We start from the raw sequence: 25452 nt of genomic DNA, 5'->3' as shown, positions 1-25452 counted from the left end.
TGTCCAATACTGGTTGTTCCAAAACTTGGATTAATTGGGTTCAGTAAACGGATGCCTGGTTGTGACGATGATACATTTTTTTGTATACAGGGAATTCAGCTATCTTGTGCATGGCTAATGAACAATCACTATAAGTGTGCTGACTTCACTGTCCATGCAGTTATAAAGATATACGTATGTACTGGAAAAAAGTAAAGAATTTCAGTAAAATAAAATTTATGAAAATCTGGACAAAACTCTACAACGTCTTTGTACTTCTCATGGAGATCTTTCTCTCCTGCAGTGGCTCCAATGGACAGTCTTCATTCAAGAGATCTGAGGGGTATGAACAGCTTGACTTGACAGTGACAATGCCCAGTGACATTGGGAGAACTGAGCTTAAAAAGACTGAGATTGTTTAAATATCCCCACTACATCCTGTAATATCATATAACTTTTATGGATAGGAAACCTACTGAAACAGTAATGATAGTGAAATAGTTTTGTCATTAGATAGAGAATACTTTGTACAGACAATACAGATAATTAAAAGAGTTAAATATTCTAAGAAAAAACACATATTTCTCACTGCCACCATCTTATAAAGTGTTTGCTATGTAGAAAAGTGTGAATACTACATCAAAATAAAAACACAAAAAATTGCTCTTAAACTTCTCCATGCACTATAAGTAGGCTGTACCACCTACCATTAGGCTGTTAACCGAAGAGCTTTAACTTGCTGTGTGACCTCCGGTAAGACACTTAACATCCTCAAACTCCAATATTAAAACAAATTCTGGAACCACAGTAGTAGAACTGGAAAACAGACCAAGATGATTACACTTTGGAGTGTACAAATTACTCGCATAACAGCTGGTGGTGGATTTTAGGAGGCCCCGACCCCTCATAGACCCAGTGATCATCAAAGGTGACTGTGTGCAGATGGTGCAGACCTATAAATATCTGGGAGTGCAGCTGGATGATAAATTAGACTGGACTGCCAATACTGATGCGCTGTGCAAGAAAGGACAAAGCCGGTTATACTTCCTTAGAAGGCTGGCTTCCTTCAACATCTGCAATAAGATGCTGCAGATGTTCTATCAAACAGTTGTGGCGAGCGCCCTCTTCTACGCAGTGGTGTGCTGGGGAGGCAGCATTAAGAGGAAAGACGCCTCACGCCTGGACAAACTGGTGAGGAAGGCAGGCTCTATTGTTGGCATGGAGCTGGACAGTTTAACATCTGTGGCAGAGCGAAGGGCGCTCAGCAGGCTCCTATCAATTATGGAGAATCCACTGCATCCACTAAATAATGTCATCTCCAGACAGAAGAGCAGCTTCAGCGACAGACTGCTGTCACTGTCCTGCTCCACAGACAGATTGAGGAGATCGTTCCTCCCACAAACTATTCGACTCTTTAATTCCACCAGGGGGGGTAAACGTTAATATTTAACATTATACATAGTTATTGTCTGTTTTTTTCACCTGTATTATTATCATTCTTTAATTTAATATTATTTATTGTATCAGTATGCTGCTGCTGAAGAATGTGAATTTCCCATTGGGATTAATAAAGTATCTATCTATCTATCTATCTATCTATCTATCTATCTATCTATCTATCTATCTATCTATCTATCTATCTATCTATCTATCTATCTATCTATTCATTTGGTTAATGGTGTAGTAGGTATGATCTCCTAGAAAGTGGGCTGTGATACAGGAGTTCAGTTGCATTTACTTGTTGATTTTCCTAAGGAATATATAAACGTGTGTATCTCCCTATATATGTGATTTTAGAAAACTATTCTGAAATAGTGCACAATGAGCTATGATACCACAATTTTAACTTAAAATAACTCATGAAACTTTTTTTGTGATAAAGATTTCATCCATTTTTTAATTATTCATTTTTGTATATATATCTGTTAGCCTTGCCCAACTTAAAAGTTCTGACCAGGACAGGAAAGATAAACAAGTGTATGGAAGCTCTGAACCGCACAGTGAAAAAAAATTATGGGATAACCCTTATCTCGTGCGTACGTGAAAATATCTCGTAGATACGGGATACTTTCACGTACGTACAAATGTTTTCGCGTACATACAGGATAGTTTCACATACGTACTGTACGAGATAAGGGTTATCCCATCATTTTTTTCAGCGTGCGGTTCAGAGCTTCTGTACAAGTGGAACGCTGAAAGCAAAGATTTGTCCTATTTTAACACCAATCCACAAATTTAAACCCAAGAATCATATTTCAAATCAAAGCAGAAGTCAAGAACTAAGAAATCGTAATAGCACAACTAATGCAGAAACAAAAATGCTTTTTTCTTTGATATCTGCAATCTTGGATAATGACACATCTGATGTGCCAGTTCTGTGTCACAGCGATGATGTCAGCCGTGTAATTTCTGTTTACTGTTGCAACGGTCATCATGTGACGATGGCAATACAAAAAGGTGACAAAAATGCCACAAAATAAATTTCTAATAACATAATTTACATGACAAAATACATGCAAAAATCAGATTCAGTACCAGCAGTCATTATTAATTAAAAAGGCTTTTAAAAAGTGCACAAAAAAATGCCAAACTATACAAACATAACAATATCATGGTGCCACATGACTGCACTCACACCCTGATCTAACTACCATTTGGAGTTGTTTTCTAAAGTGTTTTCTTCCATGTTCATTTGGACTTCCACTCTTCTACATTTTATTCGCCATTCTGTTAGCATGAAAGTTTTACTTGCTGAATCATTTAAAACGTTAAAAAAATACCTGAAAGAAAAAGTGCATCTCAGAATAACTAAAATTGTCAGTACAATCCACCTTATTCGTGTGTGTGTGTGTGTGTGTGTGTGTGTGTGTGTGTGTGTGTGTTTCTGTCCGGTTACCATGTCTCTCTCATTCCAAAAGATGGTGCATTTTTAGTAATACAATGCATTGCAGTTGTCACTTCGATAGATGGCACATCACAGACATTAATACTGCCTTTACAAATACCATACCAACTGGTATATAACAGAAACACATGCACTGCAAATGTTAACGCTGATGTCTATGATGATTGTTTAGATTTAGTTGGGTAGCACAGCTAGTATGTATTATAAATCAACAGTATAATTTAAATATTACAAAGAAAAATTAAAGAAAATTCTCTGGATTTAAGTGCTTAAGTGTCAGGTGCCTTTGGATTTCAGGCTGCTGGAAATGAGAAACCGATGAACTAACATGCATCATCAACTTCTACATATTTCTGAGAATTTCAAACGGACCACTGACTACTCAGATGGTGCACAAATTCCAGGAATCTGAAGTAGCCTGCTGACTCCATCACTGCTGGTCAGGACTGAATGACCTTCGCCTTTATATGTAGACGCTCAATGCCAAGTTATTGCAGGAGGTAAGCAAACAGGATGAAGAGAGAATCTCCAATATAGACAGGACTTCTTTAGTCATTTTTTATAGCTGAGTATGATCATTCATTACAAGACATTGTTTGATCCATCTGTTTTCTTTTGTCATTATTGGAACTGACACATAACTTAAGCCTGTTCTTGTGCAGCCAGTTTTGAGTCACCAACAGTGGCAGCTGGTGAAAAAAATTTGGGCGGGTCAGAGTTTTTGAGGGGACAAACTGCAGCAGCGCATGTCTATTATATAGTGCCTTTCACATCTATTTATTATATAGTGCTTTTCATATCCATCCATCAATCTATCTATCTGGTCATTCCACATTCTCTCATGGTCCTAATCATAGTGTCAATGCAAATCTTGGCCTGTTCAATATCAGACCCATAGGACAAATCCAGGCTAAAATGTATTATACCCTTTCCATCATACTACCCAATCTGATGCCACCTTTCCCATTTCTACTGTGCTCCAAAACTTTAGTCCGTGACATCCACAGCCCCCTTATTCTTCCCATAACTTGCCCTGTAGATGTGGAAAGGAACAGGTGCACCTGCAACCCAAACTTTATACTATACCTGTTTCCAAATTGCCCGATGTTCTAGCAACTTGCCCAGTTCCCTGTTCTGCCAAAACCCACACCATAATGTCCGCACCTCCACCTCTGTAATCTTCCAATAACATGGACTTCCGTCTGTCCTATAACACATTAGCATACAGTACATCCAATCTAAATCTTATTCTGCCTCTGCTAACAGAGTAACCATTCCTTGGCCATTCCCACTGTATTCCATAAATCCACATCCAACAATCACTAGCCATCTGATTTTGTTCAAGTCTTGTATCCAAGTTTATCATTTAACACACCCATAAAGTCATTCCCACCCTAATTTTATTCTACATTTGCTGCCAGTCTGCCCAGTCCTAAGCAAATTTGCCTGGCTTACCTCAGGCCACACCCACCACATGACAAAACAGCTTGGGATCTCGGATGACAACCCTGACCCAATCCCACCCGCTCCCCAGGTAGTCGCACGGCCCAGTCCCAACCTCTGGAAATGACCATCTATCTGCCACATCCAAGTGTTACATGCCCCGTACATGCATCCCCTTGGCCTGGTCCAGCACCTTGGGTCCTCAATAATGAGGATCCTGTGAGTCGGATCATCCTCTGGGAATTGTGCCACATGGCTATAATGCCGTAACTGATACTCCCTCACAATACTGGTAATGTGCCTCATTCGGGACTCTGTGAGCCACCTCTCATTCGACACATAGTCAAACCTATGGTACCCGAGGATTCCCCAAAGACACACAGTACCGAAGGAGTCCAATCTTTGTCTCAGGTCATTGGATAGCACCCATGTCTCACAACCATATAGCAAAACAGGAAGCAGTACAACTCTAAAGACTTGGACCTTTGTTCTTTCGCACAGATATCAAGAGCACCACATACCCCTTTCCAGAGACCTTATGACTGCCCATGCTCTCCCAATCTGTCTACTGACTTAATAGGAAGAATCACTGGAGACTTGGATGTCGCTGACGTAGTAAGTAAACTTCTTGACAAGGTCGACACCCTCTCTGCAAACAGACACACCGCTCATGGCTGTGCCCAAGAAGTCATTAAAGGCCTGGATCTTGATTTTTATCCAGGAAATTTGCAAACCCAGACACTCAGACTCCTCACTCAGTCTCTCGAGAGTCCCGATCAGAGCCTCCATTGTCTCCACAAAGATCACAGCATTGTCTGCAAAGTCAAGATCAGTGAATCTTTCTTCACCAAAAATTCCCACAAGCCTATGGACTGTCATGACCTTGCCTAGCACCCAGTCCATGAAAGCACTGAATAGGGTAGGAGCATAAACACACCCCTGACGAGCCCCAGAATCAACTGGGAAGTTGCAGAATTTCTGCACTCACAGTGCCAATGTACAGACCAGTCATGACACCCAGCAGCTTCAGGGGGATCCCCCGAAGTCTCAGGATGTCCCATAGGGTAGCTTGATAGACTGAGCCCAATGCTTTACAAAAATCGACAAAGGCTCCAAAGAAACTCTGCCAATATTCGTGTTTGCTCTCAATGAGAACCCTCAGTGCAAGGATGCGGCCAATGATAGACTTCTTAGGCATAAAACCACACTGATCTGTTCACAGGTAGGTGAGCAAGTGATCACGAATCCTATTGAACATGATCTTACCTGGCACTGAGAGCAGCGTTATCCCTCTACAATTACCACAATCCAGACGGTCAACTTTCCTTTTCCAAATAGGGATGACAGGTCCTGTTTTCCATTCAGTTGTGATGACACACATGTCTCAAATCGAAGCAAAGACTACTTGCAATGCCGAGAAGATAGCCTTACCACCAGCCTGGAGAAGTTCACCCCAGATATTACATATCCCTGAAGCCTTCCCTACCCTGAGACACCACCTGTGCAATCTCATTGAGATTGGTGGTTCATGCCTAACTGGAGGATCAGCCTCAAGAACTGTGGACCCAGAGATGTGCAGCATCCTAGCCAGAGGTTCAGCTTTAATCAGCTGCTCAAAGTAGCTAGCCCAGTGGGTCACAACTGCAGCGGTATCCATAAGGACCATTCCATCACTTGCCCTGACTGAGGCTTTCCGAGGAACAGATTCAGATTTGTGTAGTGCTTCAATTCCTCTATCAGCAAGAAGTAAATTGTTAGACTAAAGATGGTGTGTCACTTGTTCACAGATTTCTCTAACAAATGCCTCCTTACCTGCCCTCAGAGCTCTCACAGCCATCCTTCTCAGTTCCTTGGACTGGACTTGCCATCAAGCTGTGCGCTGCGACTCCTCTCGATGATATCCAGTTGGCCCTGCGAGATGAAATTCCCCCTTCTGGGAACACCAGCAGTACCAACACAACCCTTTGTAACCTTCGGAGTCTTGTCATGGAAGATCCCCTACATCATAATACAGTTGTATCCAAGTCTGCAAGTTTCTTGCACAAACTGTGTGCAAACTCATTGGAAACACCCTGATCTTGCAGTCTGGCCAAGTCCAGCCTCATTCTCTGAGTAGGTATAGCCTACTGGACCTAAACTGGATCTTCTGAGTAGCAACAACAAGTCTGTGATAAGAATTCACAAATTGGGCACTTCTGTAGACCCTGTAGTTCTGTAGGAGCCAGCATCTGCACACAAGGATTTGACTGATCTCCTTTACCGTACCACCAGTATTAGAGTACCAAGTCCAATGATGTGGCTCAGGGCACTGGAACCAGGATCCAGCCACTCACAGCACCTGAAATTTTGCAAAGTCAAGGAACATGGAACTACATTCACCATAGTCACCAGACCCATGGGGACTGACACAATCCTTATAACCAGCCCTATTAGTGCCAGTGGTCACATTGAACTCACCCATGATGACCACAGAAGTGTCACCGCACGGACACCCATCAACCACCAAGTGAAGCTGCCAATAGAAGCCTCCCTAACTGATACCTCACTCTCCGCTGTCAGTGCTTATACTAAGAAAACAGACAAGGCACTCAGTGCCTTAATCTGAGTCTCATAATGTGCTAGGTGAAAGGAGTGACATTGGAAACCATTGCAAGGAGTCGATCTGCCACAGCAACAGCTGGCTTGCCTTACATGGGGACAAATTTACATTGCAAGATCCACACCCCTTTCTTGTACTACACCCACAGGGCAAATCCAATCTAAATCTTATTTTGCCTTTAGTGCGCTACACTATTATTTCCACGGTGCACCACTGTGTCATGGCACATTGCTTGAAAAGCACTGCTCTAGATGCCTAAGGCTACTTCCATGCTGCTGTTTCAGAAAGATGATAAATAATAATAATACAATTTATTTCAAGAAGCCTTTCTAAACACCCAGGGACACTGTACAGATAATAAAATCATAAAACCAACAAAAACATGCATGTACAAATATACAGTACATATGTCTATATCTATGGAACTGAAAATACAACAATAAGAATACAGCCTAAGGTCACATAGTGTAAGCTAATCTACATAGATACGTCTTAAGACATCATTTGAAAATAGCTAGGTAATCTGTGTCCCTAATGTTTTCTAGTAGTGAGTTCCAGAGACGAGGAGCACTACGACTAAATGCCCTGGAACCCATGGTGATCAGGTGTGCAAGGGGGGGAGGTGATGAGAAAACCAGAAGTAGAGGACCTAAGAGTGCGGTTAGGTGTATAAACACGTATGAGGTCAATTACAATAATCAATGCGGGAAGTGACCAATGCATGAGTAAGGATGGCGGTGCTTTTTAGTGTGAAGGAAGGTCACAGGGATGCAATGCTATGGAGATGAAAAAAAGATGACCGTGTAACATTATTGATATGGATACTATCAAAGATAACCCCCAAACCCTTAACCTGAGGGGAGGGATTGACTGATGCACCATTAACATTAAGCGAAAAATGATTAGATTTTGATAAAGCAGACTTGGAGCCAATGAGGAGAACCTCTGTGTTTTGGCTATTGAATTGGAGGAAATTAGAAGGAAAGGTCTCGTATCCCCTGTCATTGTTCACAACTCTTCGGTATCGACACTTTCAAACAGCAAACAGGGAAAGCAAACAAAGGCATTACTTACACCACATCCAGTTAGCCAACTCCATTTGTCAAAACAACAGTGGAAAAAGTCCATGTGTATACTCGTCCTCGATCACTTGCCTGCTGTTGAATACTTAAGTCAGGTCGGTCCGGTCCAAGCTCCTTTATCTTCTAAGTGAATAATTTATGACGGGGTATTTCATTAAAGATAATAACTGAACTTTCTTTGATTTCTGAAGTCCACTTGAAGTCGTGCTTGCTCATCTGTAGTTACATTAATGATGGGTGTGAACTGTGAATCATTGATGTGAACCTGAAATAATGCTTCAGCAATCGTCCAATCACATTAGATTAAAAAAACGTAAAACAATACTAATTCGCTGCAAATAAATGTGGGAGTGTCTAGGGAGCAGAGAGCTGCATCTCTGGAAAAATCTTAAAGCAACCAATTAAAGGGCAGCCTCAGGTCACCTGCTTGCCAAAAGATCAAGGACTTACATAGACTCTCATTTGGCTGGCGCCCTTCATTCAGGAAATTAACCCTAACCCTAACACTATACATATTAATGGATGTTGACATGCGCTGACAGTAGGCACATTGTGCAAATAAACACATTACTTTGCATTACCAAATTAATTTAAGTAGAGTTTGTAAAATATTTAGACGGAAGACAGCACCCCAGCTCCCCACATTACAAACCGCCACTGGTCACCATCCAACCTAACATGCTTGTGTTTGGGTTGTAAGTTGAAACTCATTACGCAAGGAAATCCAGCATGGAATTAGGGACAATGTAGAAAATCCATAACAAAAAAAACGATGAAACAAATATTTGAGTCGGGCCGTGTAGAGCTCTGCAGCAACCACCTCTACCACTTAACAATAATGCTCCCCTATTATAAGACATAAATCACAAAACAAAACAAAATTATTGTGCAATAGATTTGAATGTCATAAGTGCTGGTTTCGGTTGCGTTGTGATATTCTGCTCCTCCAAAGTAATTCACAACAGTGTAAAGTTATGAGATGGACAGATTTATTTACACAAATGTGTGGAGTCAGCAATGCAAGCTTTTTGAGCAGTTGAGAATGGTCCAAGGTGTAACTAAAACAATATTACATGAAGCTGAAACTAGTAATACTGTACAAAACCTGAGCGGGAGCACCAGGGTGCACCATTAGATATTAATTCCCCATTTTCACTGCCTGTTTCTATTACAGTGATTCTATTACAGTAAACCAGCTTAAAGATAGTGTGGTGTGGTAGAGAAGTCTCTGGACTTTAAACCCTGATGTTGTGGGACCAGATTCTACTACCAATATTGCGTGACCATGAGAAAGTCACTTCACCTGCCTCTGCTCCAATTGGAAAAACAAAAGAAATGTAACCGATTGTTGTATCTCAGATGTTGTAAGTCGCCTTGGATGAAGGCGTCAGCTGAATAAGTAAATGTAAAGTCACTTTGTAGAAGGTATTTGTGGGCAGCATCAACTCAATTTCATGGATAAAGAGCTTTGTGTAAAGAAACCAAAAAAGAAAGTTATCCTATTTATAGCTGCAGTAAACCACACTAACGCCCAAGTCCAATTTTTTCACTCATTCACATTTATATAAACACAGTTCTGCTACGTGTAATTCAGATCATATTTTTAGATGCCTGCAATGGGCTTGTGGTGTGATTGTATTCAATTATTGCCCTGGTCTGGTAATCTGAAACCTCAAATACTATATTCCATACAGATAAGGTTTTAAGTTAAAGCTTTTCCTAAAAGGCAGTATTTGAAGAAAGTATACCACAGCATGTTAATTATATTGGAGAGCCCTTATTCATTTTGGATTAAATGTCTTTTTGTTCTTCACCACTTCTAGCTCTTTGCCCGACGTCGGTGGCTGTGATGTGTTTCCTCCATCTCTGACTATCCTCCCCATTCTCCCTTGTATCCTCCCTACAGAGTCCCCTCTCCTGAGCCTCCTTGACCTTCTACCTGTGACTAGGCCTCCCCAGACATCTCCCCTTTTTTCCTCCTATCCAGATGTCCATACCATCTCAATGTAGCTTCTTTCATTTTCTCACTGGTCTTTGAAATCCTCTTCGTTTTTCGATTTCTCCTGTAGTGGGACCTTTGTGGTGACATTCAGGACTTAATTCATTTTTCACAGTACATACTCTATAAATTGAATAACATACACAGTATATACAAACACTTGAACTGTGTACTGAACTGTATACAATATATAGTGAAACGATGAAATGCATAACCTGTATGCTGAGATTTTTGCCTGTCATACACATCAGTATGGTGAGTCTCTCTATTTTAAAAGGTACAGCTTGGAGTGTAATGGGAAATAGAACATTTCTTTATGCAGTCTCCATTTCCCTATTCGGAGTGGAGGACCTGGGCACAAATGACACCTCAGGTTGCTTCCACCCCAAGCTCCACCTTTCTGGTCGGGAGACAGGAGAGATGAGCCAGCAGCAGCAGGTGTCGCTTCTGTTACTCTTCCTGGCTCCACCAGAGGGCACCAAAAGCACCAGTTATAGTTAGTATGAATAACGCAGAGATCTCCTGGCTGGCATACCAACTCTTTTTTTATTGACCGCTGCTTCTTTATTTACAGTCCCATACTCTATGTACCAATACTCTTAATGGAGAACATTCATTGACTTGACTGTAACAGACTTGTGAGGTACATAAATGTACTTCATTTGTCAAACCACATAGTCCGGTCTTGATCCGCAACAAGTATGGTACTACCTTAGGTACACTGCAGCGGAGCATGTGCTTTATTGATAACGTGAAGAGCGCCAAGACGGGAGAGACATGACCTTACCTACTGTTACACAATATATACTGCTGGTCGGTGTAACCATCTGACTGATAAATACTCTGGTCTGCTTGCTGCTATGAATGAATATTTCAGACAAAATCAAATAATTGAATAGAAATGTAAATAAATAAATGTAATGTAAAATGTGGCCATAAATAAATAAAAACAATGATATGTGGTCATAAATAACAAAATATGCCGTGAAATATATTTCTGTTGCTCATTTCTTTATGTATTCATTTAACAATGTTTTCATTTATTTATTGAAAAAATAAGAGACAACATGAAAATTGTTTTGAAATGAAAGCTGTTGTTTTTCACCTGTTAAAATTGTGTGGGTGTGCTCTAGCAAAAGGAATTGTCAATAGAGGGGATGCTCACTGTCGCAGCTTTGCACGTGCCTATGAGACACAGGCAAGCTAAGCAAAAGTTCAAAGTTATGACTGCGCATCCAGTTAAAGTTGACCAGAATCACTGCATGGAGTGGCTACTTTAATTCAAAAAGCCTCTTAAGACCTCATCTTCTGAGGAGTCTGTGTGTGAAGTGTGGTGTCTGCCTATAAATGCAGTACGCTCTACTGACGATTCACCAATCCAAACCGAGTGCTCACTTGATCCTCCCTCTGCAACTCTGATAGGAGAAAATGACAGTTTTCATGTCAAGGCACATTTCATTTTGCGTGCGGTGTCACTGAAACAAATTAATGAAGAAAGAAAGAAAGAAAGAAAGAAAGAAAGAAAGAAAGAAAGAAAGAAAGAAAGAAAGAAAGAAAGAAAGAAAGAAGTAAAAAAATACTGACATACAATTATTTTTTCATTGTTAACATTTCAAAGGACATTTATTTATTTCTGTCTGAATTATTACTTTATATGCTGTTACAGTAGTAATAATGTTGCTATTTACCAACTTGATGTTCTTAATTATTGAATGATTAAATACAAAATGAATTTAACCAGATTGGGCTGGTTAGTCTGTTCTCCTCAAAATTGTTCTGTTTTATCCTTTTTTCATTGAGAATTCTTTTACCCTTGCTTATTATGATTATACGTTTATAATTATGTGCTTTTTTCTTAACAATATATGGTTAAGTGATAAGTCGCACAAAATTAAAGTTGCTACTTTGGTATGATTTGCATCTGTTAACTTCTAAATTACCCTAATAACAGGGTTAAGAACCACAGGTTTAAGGTTCAAGTAACAAATGTGAGTTAGTTGTTTTATATCAGTGGCACTGCTTGGAAAGTAAACAGGACATGTTTGAACAGATGTTGGTGTGTTCTTTATCCATGTGTTATGTCTTCAGAAGAGTGTGTGAAAGCTTTTCAATGACGTTGTTAGGCTGCCGACTTTAAGAAGATGACAGAACAGTGTTATTTCAAAGAACACAGCAGCTATTCCTCTCTGCCAAGAGGTGCTTTAGGGTTTACATTACAAATGCATTTGTCAGCAGTTTCAATTATTATCCTTGAAAGCTTGTTTCTACTGAACCTCTCTTGGTTTGGAATATATATATATATGTATATATATTGTGATGAACGGCCGGGTCCCATGCCCAGCCGGGACGCCCCTGCTGTGTATGTTCTGGGGGAGCAGCCCCACATGGACAGCTCAATACCTCCCCCGGGGCGCTTGGTGGCAGCCTCCCTGGCCGACGCTGATTCCCCAACCTCCCACAGGGCTCCATGGGAGATGGAGTCCTCCACAGCTTGGTTGGGGCCCGGGGTGGCCGCTAGGGGGGGCTGTCCCCTTCCAACAGCCTGGCTGGACGAATCTACAGACCCACCCGGAAGTGCAATTAGGACCAGGTGGTCAAGCACCTGGAACGCTTCCGGGTGGGTTATAAAAAGGGCCAGCCACCACCACTCGAGAGCGAGAGTCGGGAGGAGGTGGACTAAGCCTGAGGAGTAGTGGTGGTAAAGGAAGAGAAGAGTGTTGTGTGGTAATTGTGCTTTGTGGGACTGTGTATTGCCTGTGGGTCACAGGGAAGACGTGCGCCCACAGGTGAAGAAAAATAAAAAGTCCATTGGTTTATTACGTGCCTCTGTGTTCTTCTGTGCCGGGTCAGGCGCCTATATAATGCCTTTGTTACAATATTTATATATATATATATATATATATATATATATAATGATTAGCCTGCTTTAATTACTACACATTTTCTGGAGGATTAAAATTTTTCTATTATAAAAAAAAAAATCTTGGAAGGAGACGAGACGTGATTTTCTCAGAGAGACACTTTCACATCTCACGAGATGAGACTTTGTGCCAAGACATTTTAACCACACTCAGGCCATAAATAAAAGACAAAGAGTAGAAGTCAAAGTAGAACGTCGTAAAGAATTCAAAAATGTTGGCACGATACACATGCACAGCAGGTTAGAGATAATGAAAGTATGAAAATTCAAAAGTCTCAAAAAAAGGATAGTAAAGATCGTATTAGCGCTAACAAATGGAAATTATTACTCGATGAAATAACGGAACAGCGAAAAGAGATCGAATATATTGTTTGGATTTAAACTTTAAGTCGGAGACTTGTAGATCATCTAATTAATGTTGCCATCAGGGGAAAAAAAAAAAGTAGTGTTTCTTTCCAATGAAGAAGCGTACCCGCAAGAATTAAAAGATGTGTTGTATGTTGAAAGTGAAATCCCACGAGAGAAAATTTCAAGCCCTGCGAGACAAGAGCTTATGCAAAGAGATTTGAAAAAGTCCTGCCCACATAACCACGCACACGGTTCAATCATTTCTCATTTGTGTGAATGCTGTTGTCAGACACATCTCTTGCAGAGAGAAAGAAGCAATAGTTACTCACGGCAGTTACAGTATACGTTGCATTGTCACAACGTAACTCCAAACACGGAATCAAAATTCAATGTGATATTGATGAAAAGGTACAAGCGAAAAGAGATTAAATATATGGACATAGGTGATATGACAGAAGTTTGTAGATATTGTTTGGCTTTAAAGTTTAAGTCGGAGACTTGTAGATCGTCTAATTCATGTTGCCATCAGGGAAATGTAGTGTTTCTTCACAATGAAGAGGCATAGCCGCAAGAATTAAAAGTTTTGTTGTTTGGTGAAAGTGAAATCCACATATGTGAGCGACAGAGACGCAAAGTTGCTGGCGTGTAACTCAAATGAAATGTTAGCAAGCGAAGCAAGCAGGGGGCAAAGCCCCCTAGTGGTTAAAATAACAAACTCTAAAGCTGTTTTCAGACTTTGCTGCTATTTCTACTGTATACTTCAATACTGTGCACTGTGATTATACCTAACATTGCAATGAAACACTTCTATTGCTATCCCCACTGATGGGTGACAATGCAGGAAATGGTAGGACTACCAAATGTAAAGGGACGGCCATGAGAGTTAACTTAAACCAAAGATCAGCCCTCTCAAACATCAATACCCAAATCTAAACTCAATAATTTTAGCAACTGAAATCAAAGCAAAAATCAGAACCCGGAAATCATAATAGCACAACTAACACAAACATGATGACTTTTCTCTGATATCCACGGTGCGTGATAATTTCAACCAGGTAACTTCTGAGACCGTATACCAAAATAAGCATCGTCACATCATGATGTTAGCAACACAACAAGGCAGTGTCCAGTGGTGGACCCACATTTTTGGAGCCCTGAAGCTTGAACTGTTATGGAGGTCCCTTTCACAAACAGCAACAAGGTCTGGGCAACCACGGTTATTTTCTTCAATGGGCTTGTTCCATGACAGATCATGGCAAATATTTAAAAAATGTAACCACTACATCTCAGATTTTGATTCAGCTTGCCATACTGGATTATCTCACATGTCAAAATCACTGGTGTGAATAAAAATTTCCTATGCCTTATAGGATGAAATTTGGGAAATGTTAAATACATTCATGATGCATCATAGAATGAAGAAATAAAACACAGAAAAGATCAAAGTCAATATAATCTTTTATTTTAGACACCTATGACAAATAAATAAAAAGTTCATGAAATATTGTCCTTTACAATGATCGCATGCAATGAAATATACTTGCATTTTTCGATTACAGTTTGCCTAAGGTAAATAAATGCTATAAAAATGTTAATTTCTGTCATAAATGTTAATAGTATTTTAAATTATTTATAATTATTTTATATTAAATATATTTAGAATGAAGCATCCTTAATTTGCATTTTTTTCGTTTATGGCTAGCCTACATGATACTTTAATAACCTTTAATTTTTATTTTAACTATTATTTTGCATTGAATCACACTATGTTATTAATTGCTTTTTAAAAAATCTTTCTCATACTGTAGACACCCAAAATGTTTAAGCAATATGAACTAAAGTCACTTCTGGGGCCCCTCTGGGATTACGGGCCGTAAAGTTTCAGCTCCATTAGTTTCATAGTAGATCTGCCTGTGGCGACACCCAAGAAAGACAAAGTGGGGATGAAAACTCTGCAAAGAAATTTCTAATAACTGATAAAAATTTATATGACAAAAAATAAATGTAAAAAATCAGATTTGGTGCCTCAAAAAACTTAGAGTGGTGTTGTGGTGCCATTGATACTGTGTGGCCCTGAGCAAGTCACTTTACCTGCCTGTGCTTCAATTGGAGCAAACAAAAAAAAAATAACTAATTTCATCTCAAATGTTGTAAATTACCTTGGATAAATGTGTCAGATAAATTATAATAATAAACAATTGTACAAAAATTTGCCAATGTACAAGAACCATTGGAAGAATGACATAACACACACAAATAATGAAAATTAAAAGTAAAAATAGTTACAAGTTAAACGTATATCTGATATTTACAGTATAAACACACAATAAGCACCAGAGAAAACAATCAACATTAAAGGAATACTCCATCTAAAAATGATAATTTTTTAGAAGTTACTTACCCCAATGTGTTTTGTAGCAATAACCAAAAATTTTTTAATCTTGTGTATTCATGGAGAATGAAAATAAAAGAAGTTTATGATATGATACAAGCCAGTGGTGATCAATGCACTGCAATGGCAAACAACGTGAAGAATGTCCCAGGGGCAAAAAAAAAAAAAAAAATTTCACTCTTCTCGTGCAGAATAATCCAAGTGTTCATTATTCAGTTGTTTGCTCACAACATGCAAAACACAAGCATTTTTTGTGAAAATATTGCTAAATAAATGCTTCTGGAAAAATCAGTATGAATCATAAACAGGAAACACAAATCATATTGTCCAGTAGGATTACAATATAGATAGATAGATAGATAGATAGATAGATAGATAGATAGATAGATAGATAGATAGATAGATAGATAGATAGATACTTCATTAATCCCAAGGGGAAATTCACATACTCCAGCAGCAGCATACTGATAAAAAAAACAACAAATAAGAGTGACTCCCCCTCTTGCCCACTTCTGATGCAGCCCACGATAGCAGTGTCGTCAGCGAACTTTTGCACATGGCAGGACTCCGAGTTGTATTGGAAGTCCGATGTATATAGGCTGAACAGGATTGGAGAAAGTACAGTCCCCTGCGGCGCTCCTGTGTTGCTGACCACAATGTCAGACATGCAGTTCCCGAGACGCACATACTGAGGTCTGTTTGTAAGTTAGTCCACAATCCATGCCACCAGGTATGAATCTACTCCCATCTCTGTCAGCTTGTCCCTAAGGAGCAGAGGTTGGATTGTGTTGAAGGTGCTGGAGAAGTCTAGAAACATAATTCTTACAGCACCACTGCCTCTGTCCAGGTGGGAGAGGGATCGGTGTAGTATGTAGATGATGGTATTCTCCACTCCCACCTTCTCCTGGTATGCGAACTGCAGAGGGTCGAGGGCGTGTTGGACCTGTGGCCTCAGGTGGTGAAGCAGCAGCCGCTCCATGGTCTTCATCGCATGTGACGTCAGAGGGACAGGCTGGAAGTCATTCAGCTCACTAGGACGTGATACCTTTGGGACTGGGGTGATGCAAGATGTTTTCCAAAGCCTCGGGACTCTCCCCTGTTCCAGGCTCAGGTTGAAGATGCGCTGTAGAGGACTCCCCAGCTCCAGCGCACAGGCCTTCAGCAGTCGGGACGATACTCCATCTGGACCCACTGCTTTGCTGGCACAAAGTCTCCTCAGCTCTCTGTTTATCTGGGCTGCTGTAATTATGGGTGGGGGGAAACTCTCTTCTATGCTGGTATCAGCAGAAGGATGGGTGGAGGGTGCAGTACTCCGAGGTGAGAGTGGGTTAGGGTGGTCAAACCTGTTAAAGAAGTTGTTCATCTGGTTTGCTCTCTCCACGTCTCTCTCGATGGTGGCACCCCGCTTCCAGCTGCAGCCAGTGATGATCTTCATTCCATCCCACACTTCCTTCATGTTGTTATTCTGCAACTTTAGCTCCAGCTTTCTCCTGTACTGCTCCTTCACCGTCCTGAGCTGGACTCAGAGTTCCTTCTGCACGCGCTTGAGCTCATGCTGATCACCGTCTTTAAAAGCCCTTTTCTTCTGGTTCAAAAGGCCCTTGATGTCACTTGTAATCCATGGCTTGTTGTTAGCATAGCAGCGTACAGTTCTTACTGGAACTACAATGTCCATACAGAAGTTGATGTAGTCAGTAGTGCACTCAACAACCTCCTCAATGTTCTCACTATGTGACCCCTGCAGAATATCCCAGTCCGTAGTTCAAAAGCAGTCCCTCAGAGCCTGCTCTGCCTCAGGGGACCACTTTCTGAATGAGCGTGTGGTTGTAGTGAGGCTGAAGCAGAACCAGGTTATGATCTGCTTTCCCAAGTGCAGGCAGCAGAGTGGAGCTGTATGCGTCTTTAACGTGCATATAGCAATTTACACTTCTGTATTGTAAATTACTTTAATGACTGTTAAAATGCATATAGAAACTAATTTATTGCTTATGAATATTGCCTGTACTGTCTATAATAATAACAACAATGTTCTAAAATAAATTATATTTAATTCCAAGTTGATTATGTTTAATTTTATCTAAGATGAACAAGGTTTATATTTGTTTAACTGTATTTTTTCGGCTGGAATTAAACTTGAAGCCTTAAGAACATCTCCAGAACTAAAGGTAACTTGGCTGACACACACTTTTAGTGTTGTTCTTGGGAAAAAGGTCAGGCCAGGTGTTTGCTAAGACACTGGCTTACAATCTTACTGTACGTCAGTATGGAGGATGTTTTAATTATTTCAACTGACAGATTTCAGGTAAACGGCCAAGGCCTGAAGGAATTGTCAAACTGATCAGGAGTGAAGTGTATTCTGGGAAACCTGAAATGAAAAGCAGGACCTTTGAAGGTTTTGCACAGCCATTTTGTTTGCGGTTTAGTGTAGCTTTGGATTCCCACAGGAATCGATCTTGAGCTTGTGCGATTACGTTTCTGCATTTTGAGAAACAAATGGTGTTAGCTGCTTTGCCGGCTGATAATAAGAAAGGTGTATGCACTCATCTTGGGCGAGATGCCTCGGCTCAGTTCAGTTTGTTTTTTTTTTTGTTCAGTTCAGTTGGTGCTTTGTAGCAAGAATGGTGTTTGGTTCATTTATTTACTTTCTGACATTTTCAGAGGAGCCAAGTCACTTAAATGCAACTAATTATCTGCTTAACTGCTGGACACCTACTGTGGAAGAAAAGAAGCTACAATATTTTAATTTAACAAAAGAAGTTCTGAACTTAAAGTTCTAGATCAGCATTATGCTATTAAAGACCTCCTTTTGTTAAACTAAAATATTATGACCACTTTTCTTCCATACTACAAAGGACCACTGTCTCAGGCAAGAAATTTTTTCTTTTCACTTTCTGATTAAGAATACATAACCTATTATCTAAGTAACTGCCAATATTGAACTGGGACTTCATGAAGACTGCGTGAACCCACCCAGTTTGTATAATTCTTTAATTGCTTATATTTGCTGCTATTGGTTATTATGTAAGTAAATATAATTTATAAGTAAAAGCTTAAACTGAATATCTCTGTCCGATTACTGATTATTAGAGTGCTACAGTTGATCATTCCTTGTCTAGCTGCTGTCCCCTAACGGTACGGAGGATGCTTTCTAAATTCCTCTACTGGTGGTAAACACAGTTGAAGAAAAGGAGTGAAAATAAAAGCCGGTCCCTGTCAGCACTCAGCCTGCCTTTCAAGGTCCCTAAGGTTGAATACTTAGGGAACAATATGGACAGTAAGACATGCGAGAGGTTACAGATAACAGTTAGTTAGCTGTTTTTGACATTTCTTCCTATCCCCTATTAAAAAAAGAACTTAGGAGGTTATACCGATACCTTTCATGTTAGGTACACATCACAGGTGATCTATTAACACGATAAAACAACGTCAAGCTGCTAAACAGATGGTGCCTGGATATGTACCCTTAAAATACACAGCCTCTTCAGATGAGCCCTATTTATACCAACAGCTCTATTACCATACAAGTCGTAAAACAAATCCAAATCAATGAAACCATTTAATGAAAATGTATCTTTGGTAGTAATATAAGCATCCCTAAACTCTCAAAAAGATTCAATAAATACAGTCAGTAACACATCAGGATTCTGAGAAAATAATTCATGCATTTATCTGTAGTAGGATTGACTACTGCAATGCAGTGTTCACTGGATGTTCAAACTGTTCTTTATACAGCCTCCAGTTAATCCAAAATGCGGCTGCAAGAATTATTACAAGAACAAGAAAATACGAACACATAACTCCAGTTCTTAAATCCTTACACTGGCTCCCGGTTAAGTTTAGGGCAGATTTCAAAATCCTTCTTTTAACATATAAAGCATTAAATGGTCGAGGTCCGGCTTACTTGTCTGAACTTATCATGACTTACAAACCTGAGCGCACATTAAGATCTCAAGATGCCGGTCTGCTTATGATTCCAAGGATTAATAAAATAACAGTGGGAGGTCGAGCTTTTAGTTACAGGGCCCCTAAACTGTGGAATGGTCTGCCTGCTACTATAAGAGATGCCCCTTCGGTCTCAGCTTTTAAATCCCGGCTGAAGACTCACTACTTCAGTTTAGCATATCCTGACTAGAGCTGCTGATTAACTGTACAGACTGCATCTCTGTTGTTAGTCATTAGCACTTAAACATAAGTAACATGACAGTTATAATTGTATAATAACCCTCACCTATTCTGTTTTTCTTCTCAGTACTCAAATGTGGCACTTGGTGCCACGGCCCACCTGTCAAGTTGTTTTGCCTGCCTAAGGAAAAGTCATCTCAGATGGAGGATCGCAGGAATCGTGGTAAAGAGGGGTCCTTTCATTGGATTGGCTGGCCCAGCACTGTTTCAGCCGTGGAATGGCCAAATGGGGGAGGCAGCTTGAAGGATGAGGTCTCCAGGACTCTACACAAATCCAAATCTTATTATGGGATATATCATCTACTGTTAAATTCTGCTCTGTACTTCTAAAATTTATATTTTTTATTTCTTACTATATTGAGAAATTGTTCTGTTCTGTGTACTGCATTGTATTGTATTGACCCCCTTCTTTTGACACCCACTGCACGCCCAACCTACCTGGAAAGGGTCTCTCTTTGAACTGCCTTTCCCAAGGTTTCTTCCATTTTTCCCTAATAGGTTTTTTTGGAAGTTTTTCCTTGTCTTCTTAGAGAGTCAAGGCTGGGGGGCTGTCAAGAGGCAGGGCCTGTTAAAGCCCATTGCGGCACTTCCTGTGTGAATTTGGGCTATACAAAAATAAACTGTATTGTATTGTATTGTACATCAGCAGAGCTTTAGAAAACACAACAAATAATAAAACAAAGAGTGGACAGATCAGACAACAAATAATAACACAAACAGTAGATGGATCAGACACGGATCTGCTGTTGTCTTCTTGGACACAAAAAGATGAATGCTTAGCACTCTTTAAAAAGGGCCTATGCAAGTTTTACTTAAAGAATTATCTTTCAGAAGAATCTTTCTGAAGATTGCCTAAATTGAGTAAAGACATCTGCCAGAAAGAAAAGTCAGTCAGTCAGTCATTATCCAACCCGCGATATCTTAACACAGGGTCACGGGGGTCTTCTGGAGAGAAAGAAGAGTCACACTCCAAAATAATTCATTCTGTCTGTAAAAGGTCTGTGAATTATTAGAAGAGTTGAATATATTAAAGACAAATATTTGTTGTAGAGTATAAATTCTTCAGATAAGTCCAAAGCTTTACAATCACAAAGTAGAATATGCCTAGACATGAGAACAGCAGTATCATATGTAGTTTATTTTGGCCAGAGATGTCCGCTTCTAAGTGCATTATGAGCTTCTTTCTCCTGATGTAATGTTATTAAATGTCAATGAGCATTAAATTATTAAAAGCACAGTCGACTATTCAGATAATGTCAGCATGTCGGTTTCACGAATTACGGATCAAAGAAGAACTACCAACGAAATTTAGAAACCACTCTCTCCTTGTTTAACATATCTACATTTTAAAAAAATGACATAATTGTAAAAATGTGTGGGTTTCACACGCAACATGGGTTATACAGGTTGACTCATAGAAAAACACAATAGAAATAAAAGGAGAATTATATGAGCTAAAGGAAAAGCTTTTGCACTCTGAACCCACAAGATTACTGGGGACAAATTCAATGTAATTTCACAGTAAAGCTCTCTTTTATAATAAACATGAACAGGTTCAATGCTGGCTAAAGCTGTTAGCTATTGTGCTGCAGTTTTACCATTTCTGTAGTGACAGAAAACTGACTCTTCTGTTTATCCATCTACTTTTTGAAAGTACTTTGTCCATTACAGAGAGCATTGACAGACAACAACTTACCTAACTGCATTGAAGTGAATTGTAAAAAGAAACTATACCACTCAGAGACAAAGGTAGCATATATACAAACAATCCAGTGAAACTGGAACATTAGAGAAAGTCGCAAAGCCATGAATGTTCTGAAAATCACTCCCAGAGATGATACTTCTAACCCTGAATTTGCTTCACCTGTTTAGATATCAGAACATTCATGTGTCCCACTGCTAACTTTACCAATTTTTCTCTTTTATTGAGGTTCTTGTCACCTTTACTTGGAGTTAAATTTAATTGTGTTATATTTTAGTTCCTCTCTAAAGGACCGATACTTTAGTGTGGTGAGGAAGCTTGTGTGACTTAATGATTTGATGAGATATACTGACCAGAGTCATGGTGTTCTTGATAAGGTCATGCAAGTCAGACAGGTTGAGGAGTAGCCAGACAAATGTGATCCACCATTCCTCCAGATTTGGGCTAATACCCCTGACTCACCATACTGAAACATCAATGTAGGTCACTTCCATAACTGAGTATGAAAACTTGTATGAATGCCAGTAGCAGAACTCACGATTAAGCTACTGACAAGAAGAGGAAAGCCTCAAACTCCACCACAACTAGGATAAAAGACAGGATTCTCCATGTAGCAGGTAAATTAGCACATGATACAGAAGAAAGGCGAGGCTACCATTTACACATACTAGATGTCACTGTGAGCAGGTGGAGTAAGTGAGACAGACTGAAATCCACATCTGTAGAGATACTCTGGAAGAGAAAATTAATGACATTTAAAAAGCCAATTAAAAGTTGGATTACAATTGCTAGACTTAAAAATATGCATACAATTGCGTTCTTGATCCAGTGCTATGCACCAGCTGATGAGAAGAAAAGAAAAAAGTATCATTCTATGAACAGTTTAACAGAAATAGAAAAGACTCCATTATTAAAGGTGATTTGAATGCAAATGTTGGAAAGGACAAAGTAACCTTTTAAAGAACCATGGGTAAACATGGATGTGAAGTCAGGATTCAGAAAGGAGAGAAGTTAATTAATTTGTGCAGCATGAACAACCTCTCATTAAAAGAGGTACTTTGCTCATACAATGTAATAGCCTTAAACATACGGCGTTCACACAACAGGACAGATGGAAACCTGAACTGACCAATCGCCAATGGGAAAAGACGATGTCTTTGGGTGTCAGCCTTTGCCTGATTGAACAGAGTTTTTATTTCATGTTTAATTTTGCATTTATTAACATGTTTGTGGTGTAATTAGGGCTATGTCAGCGTGTAGAATTTATATCTGGTATTGTTTTAGTTTTGATTTAGTTAAAAAATATCTTGTGTTATATTTTCATTGCTATGTCCCGCCATTTTGTTTTTATATGGGAACCACCATTTTGTGAAATTGTTTGTGGTTGCTACGTTGGTTGCTACCATGTGACATCAAGATATCATTTTTGCCATAGTATAAAGGTCAGCGTTGTGCACTTTTATATGGCACAAGATTGTCGATAATTCAAAGAATCACAAATGTTTTATTTTGTTTTTTGGCTTTGATTTTGCTACATACTTTTAACTTTGAGTTCTGTTTAACATTTATACGTATGGAATTTTTTTATGTAATGCTTCGATTCTTGCTGAGAATTATCTACCATAAATTAGTTTAATGCTTTAGTTTGTGGTAATCAATTTTGTCTTCCCAGTTTTGACTTCTCTATTGTTTTCCCAGTTGAGAGTCCATCTTCCAGTCTTTCAAATTCCACCTGCCTTTCAGGCATAAACTCAGAGGAGCAAAATGATTACATTTTTTATGTCAAATTGGTTTAAGGATGGCAAAGTATCACTTGACTGAAAAACCAATATCATGCAGTACATGATTTAAACAATGTTTATTGTGCATATTAGCAAAGACTGGAGAAAAAGAGAAAAAATAGAAAAAGACAGAATCTGGATGTCCTATACACTAATGAGTATAACAGGGCCTGATGATATTTTACTTCAGGATTTGTGATCATTGTACAAGGATGAAGTTTGTTATTGCTAGCGGTTAAGTTCGAGAATCATTTATACCAGACTGAAGGTGTTCTTACTATACAATGGAACAATTTTACCTAAGTCAACCAATTCAAGGTAATGGAAGTTATGTACAGATATGCTATTCTAAGAGAGCAATACTATATATTTTAAAAGGAGAACAATTGGAAACTTTTTAGGGACATTTTAATTTTACTTATGCACACAACTTTGCAGATTGACAAAAATGCATTTTTATTTCAATGAAAAACATCATTAAACCTGTCAAAATGGTGAAGGCATAAGCATGCACTGATTTTTTAAAGGGATTCTTCGTATTATTCTTGGAAGCAGTTTTGATTAGGACTTATAAAAGCAGAAATTCTTGTGATTCATGCCCCAAACACTCAAAAAAGTCAGAATACTTCAAAAATAACTTAAGGGAGATTCAAAACAAACTAAGAAATTAAAAAATATCTAAGAACAAAGACTTAATTTCACAAATAACTAAGCTAAATACCAAATACACAAAAATCGCTATCAAATAACAACAAAAGAAAGTCAGCAAAGGCAACAGGGGAAACTAAGAGGAAAGTTAAGTCAACAGTAAATAAAAGTAATGCAAAAATGGTCACAAGGCCAATAAAAACACACAATAACAGGGAAGAATAAAAAGGGAGCTGAATAACACAAACAAAACCTAACTAATGCCACCCAAATGAGGGGAACATGTGGCTCAAAGAGGCCTCCTTAGGTCACGACCATTGGCTCGATTAGATTAGTGGAGAAACAGAGTGAATTACAATAAACACCAAATACATTAACAAGAGAATAAAGAGGGGGGCAGTGGAGAATTTCAAAATAATCAAAACAAAATATATACAACCCCAAATCAGAAAAAGTTGGGACGGTATAGAAAATGCAAATAAATTTACTTTGACTTTTATTTCAATGCAAACAGTATGAACCCAAGATATATCACAGTTTGTCTGGTCAACTTCATTTAATTTGTTAATATACATCCATTCTTGCATTTCAGGTCTTCAACACATTCCAAAAAAAGTTGGGATAGTAAAGCATTTACCACTTTGCAATGTTGCTATTCCTTCTCACAATACTTAAAAGACATTTTGGGACTGAGGATACCAAGCAATGAAGCGTTGCAGGTGATACTTTGTCCCATTCTTCCTGCAAACAAGTCTTAAGGTGTGCAACAATACAGAGTCATCATTGTTGCATTTTAATTTCAAAATACTCCATACATTCTCTACTGGTGACAGGTCAATTCTGCAGTCAGGCCAGTCCAGTACCCATACCCTCTTGCAGCCATGCCTCTGTAATGAGTGCAGAATGTGAAAAATGCTTAGACATCCCTGGAAAAGATGTGAGTGTAGCCTAAGGTATCTGCAGAAGTGCCCCAGAAATGGACTGGCACCCAGTTTACCAAAGCCTTATGCCTTGCACCTCATGCTAGTGGTAAGGAGTACCCTGAATTGTAGTGAATGTTGAGAATGCTACACACTATTAAACGAAACAACCAGCATCTCTGAACACAGATGTCCTCTACAGGAAGGGACAGAGCAGGCTCATTTTCTTCAGAAGGCTTAGATCATTCAATATATGTAGCGAAATACTATCTTCGTTCTATCAGACAGTTGTTGCCAGTGTCCTCTTTTTTGCTGCTATTCGTTGTGAAGGCAGTACGACGGGTAAGAACACTAAGAGGCTGGACAAGCTGGTGAAGAAGGCTGGCACAGTGCTGGGCAGGACTGTGGACTCATTGGGAATTGTGGAAGAAAGGTGGATGGGGAAGAAGGTGCAGGCCATCCTTGGCAATAGCAGTCATCCTCACCACAACATTTTGGTGGGTCAGAAAAGTAAATGCAGCAGTTGTCTTTTCTCACTGCACTGCAGAACAG

The sequence above is a fragment of the Erpetoichthys calabaricus genome, chromosome 5 (genome assembly GCF_900747795.2).
Source record: "Erpetoichthys calabaricus chromosome 5, fErpCal1.3, whole genome shotgun sequence".
Taxonomy (NCBI): domain Eukaryota; kingdom Metazoa; phylum Chordata; class Cladistia; order Polypteriformes; family Polypteridae; genus Erpetoichthys; species Erpetoichthys calabaricus.
The sequence above is the reverse complement of the archived record's forward strand: the minus strand, read 5'-3'. Positions refer to the sequence as shown.